Source organism: Oryctolagus cuniculus, chromosome 3, assembly GCF_964237555.1.
Source record: "Oryctolagus cuniculus chromosome 3, mOryCun1.1, whole genome shotgun sequence".
NCBI lineage: Eukaryota > Metazoa > Chordata > Mammalia > Lagomorpha > Leporidae > Oryctolagus > Oryctolagus cuniculus.
In genome coordinates this window covers 88,830,630-88,834,213 of record NC_091434.1, presented here as the reverse complement: position 1 = coordinate 88,834,213, position 3,584 = coordinate 88,830,630, and the positions used below count along the sequence as shown (strand labels likewise).

Here is a 3,584-nt window from a genome sequence, read left to right as displayed (position 1 = left end):
CGTTAGGAAAATGTTCTTTCTATTCCTAATGATGTGCAGGTTATAGGTTCATTGCAATATCACTCCAGAGGACATAATCACTTTCCTTGTGTAAATCTTACATTGGTAAGTTATTTTAGAGGGTTGGAGGGCAGCATCATTTAACCGTATGCTTACAGACTGTGACGTGCACCTGCATTTTCCTGCAGCACTGTTTCATGAGCTAAAAGAGTGTCAGTCCACTTGCTGTTGGAAAACTGTGTTTTGCCAACATCAGATCCAAGATTCCACTTTTTATGGACATTTTTCGAGATTGGCCATCAGTGGGGAATGTCAGACATAAACATTGGGTATTTGTTATCACCTGTTCTGATTTTACTGCTGGAGAGAGGATCTGACTTTTAGGAATGTAGAGATATCATCCCCCTTGCCTTCCATTACGTCAAATTTGATATACACCATTCTAGTTTTTTTAGTCTCAAGACATTTGAGGATCAACAAAGAAAGAGAGTGGGAAATTTTACAACTGGCTCGCTACAGTTGAGACATTAGTCCCTCCCCAAACTCAAGATAAAATGTGTTTGCCATAGTGGAAGTATTAAGAGGTGGGCTCTTTCAGAAATGAGGAGGACGAAGAGCCCCACCCCCATGAATGGATTGGTGCCCCTTCTTGTTCTCTTCCGTCCTCTCTGTGCCCCTCCGCCATGGGATGCCTTCAAGTTACAACCCAGCAAGAAGATTTTGCCAGATGCCAACATTTTCCATGGATTTCCCAGCCTCTAGACCTGTAGGACATTTCTGTTCTCTATCAATTACCCATGTCAGGTATTCTATTGTAATAGCGCAAAATGGACTCAGAGTTTCTTGTCAGACAACCAAGAAATTCTTCAAAATTATCCTAGCTACCCACTGGTTTTTCTTACTATCACCCCCCCCCCAAAAAAAAAAGATACAAAGAAGACTACCACAAAATGCAAGCTGCGTTAATTTTAGTTTTCTCAGTCAAATGTGAGAGTCCAGTTTCACCCACTTCTAGGCAACTTTCAACTGATGACTGCATAAAGAAGTTGTGGCAAATATACATGATGGAAATCAGAGATAATTTGGGCCTGATGGAATGACCAGTCCCCAAATGACAAATATCGTATGTTTTCCCTGATTTGTGGTAACTAACATACAGAGTACAGAAAAATGTAATGTAAATGAGCAAAATTGACATTTTGAGATTTGGTCATTGTTCATAGCCCTTGTCTATACTCCTGAGGAACAGTGGTTTTTCTATTTATTACTTGTTGAATTCTTTATTTACTGGAAGGTCAAGCTTCTGATTATAAATTGAAAGTATGTCATTGCAAAAATTAGAAGAAAAAATAGGAAAGGAAGGAGGTGGGAGGGAGGGTAGAAAAAAACCTTTTCTTAGTGTCATGGAAAAAAAATAACACTATTGTAATTTAATTTTTGTTTCCCTGACAACTGAGAGAGAACTAGCATATTTTTATATTTGCATTTGAGTTATATTTTATGAATTATTTGTTCTGATATTTTTGCCTATTTTATTCTGAGGTTTGACTTTTTCTCATTAGTTGAAGTCTTTTGTATAGTCAGGATACCATTTCTTTTTTGAATAATATACTTCAAAATATTCTTTTATCTGATTAATTTTTAACTTAATAATTGAAATTTGTTCACTTAAAATTTAAAATTATATGTACTTCATGTGTCTCATTTAGTTGATTATGATTTTCTAAATATATTTTCCCAAAAGCTTAGAGGTTTGCTTCTCACATCTAGATATTTAATTTAATTGGGGTTGAGCCTTGTTTATATTGTGAAAAGGTAAATTAAATTTTTCTTTTCCTTAGAAGCATTTCTTCTCCTAACATAATTTATTATAAACTCTGTTTTTTCCTCCCTGATTCACATACCAAATATATCATGCTCCATATTATTCTGTATTTATGAGTCAGTTTCTGGGCTCGCTCTGTCCATTGATTTATCTGACAATTCTGATACCAGTCCTGTACATTTTAACTGACAGAGCACTACATTTGTTAGACAGGATTTCTCTCTCTTCCTTTTCCATATTTGCCTTGGTGGTTTTGCTTCTTACCTTGCATACAAAGATTAGAATTGGTTTACATTGCATGAAAATGCCATTGCAATTTTAAGTGCAGTTGCATTAAATTTTAAATCAATTTTGAGAGAAAATATTTGTATTTTGCTGGGTCTTCTCAGTCATTCAGGTCTTTATGATTCTCAAAAATCTTCATTATTTTTTCTAAAGTAATTTTAGATATTTTAGGAAGGATTATTTACAGGTTAATAATGCTGCTATTGTGAATGGTATATTTTTTCTTTGCATTTTTCTAAGCAGAAATTAGCATAAATGCAAAGCTATTGATTTTTTAATGCTTATCTTGTATCCAGAAGCCTTGATAAAACTTGCTCATTTTTTTTCATGATTCTTGATTGCAAGAGTATGTATGTATGTGTGTGTGTGTGGAGGGGGATGGAGTGTTGGAGAGGCATCCAAAGAATGACAGTATTTGAAATCTTTCTGTGACAGAGACCAGTAGTATTCCTGTAATGTCCTTTTTTCCTCTAGAAGAAAAACCAGAATTTTAACTGGGCACATGGCTATACCTAGCCTACATGTCCCAAGTATTTTAGTGTTTGTTGCAGCCATGTGATGAAGGTTTAATCGTGTGAATGCAACTTCAAGGAAGGAAGTTTAAAGAGAAAATCCAGCTTTCCAGGGCAGCTGCTGAAGATGGCTGACAGGCAGGCCCTGGTGCTGATGACTGAGGCCTTTTCCTGAGTTGCCTCTCAGCCTTTGTGGCCAAGCAGGTCCTGCTGAGCCAGAAGGTGGTGATCATGTACTACATGCGCACTAATATTTCTAGTAATTTCTGTAGAAACAAGTTACAGTACCTGGCCTTCTCTGCAAGTGGATGAACACTTACCCTACCACTTACGGGTCCCTAGCTGCATATTTTAGTGAGGCATGTTGCCCCACAAGACCAAGTGGGGCCAGACTGCCCTAGACTGCCTCAAGATGTTCAATGGGATCCTGCTATCCTATGACAAAAAAAAAAATAAATAAAATGGCAGATGATAGTTCCTGTGGCCCTCAAGGTTGTGTGTCTGAAACCTACAAGAAAGTTTCCCTACCTGGGGTGCCCTGAGGTTGGATGGAGTTACCAGGCAGTGACAGCCATGCTGGAGAAAAACAAAGAAGCCCAAGATCCATAACCAGAAGAAAAAGCAGCTGAAGAGGCTATGGGAACATGCCAAAAGGGACATGAAGAATTATTGCTTTATGTTTTTTTAATCTCAAGTATTGTATAATTATTTTATTGGCTACATTTGAAGTTAAATTATTCTATTGAATAATCTTTATCCATTAGGGAAATGATATTTGCTGTATTAGGATTCTCCAATTTTCCCTTTAAAAATTAAGCTATTGCTACTTCCATGGAGGAAAACACAAAAACCATTATAAAAAACACATGATAAAAATCTGGCTGCCAGTATGATGTGAATTGCTATGCATTTTATGCAATATTATTTAAATAGTCTGTAAGAAACCCAAAGGTGTTCGTAGC

The 3,584-nt window shown here is 36.6% G+C and overlaps 1 pseudogene; it reads left to right on the top strand.

Moving 5' to 3' along the window:
* Window positions 1-2,749: 2,749 nt before the first annotated feature.
* LOC127491531 (putative ribosomal protein uL13-like) lies at window positions 2,750-3,310 on the top strand (annotated as a pseudogene).
* Window positions 3,311-3,584: the final 274 nt, after the last annotated feature.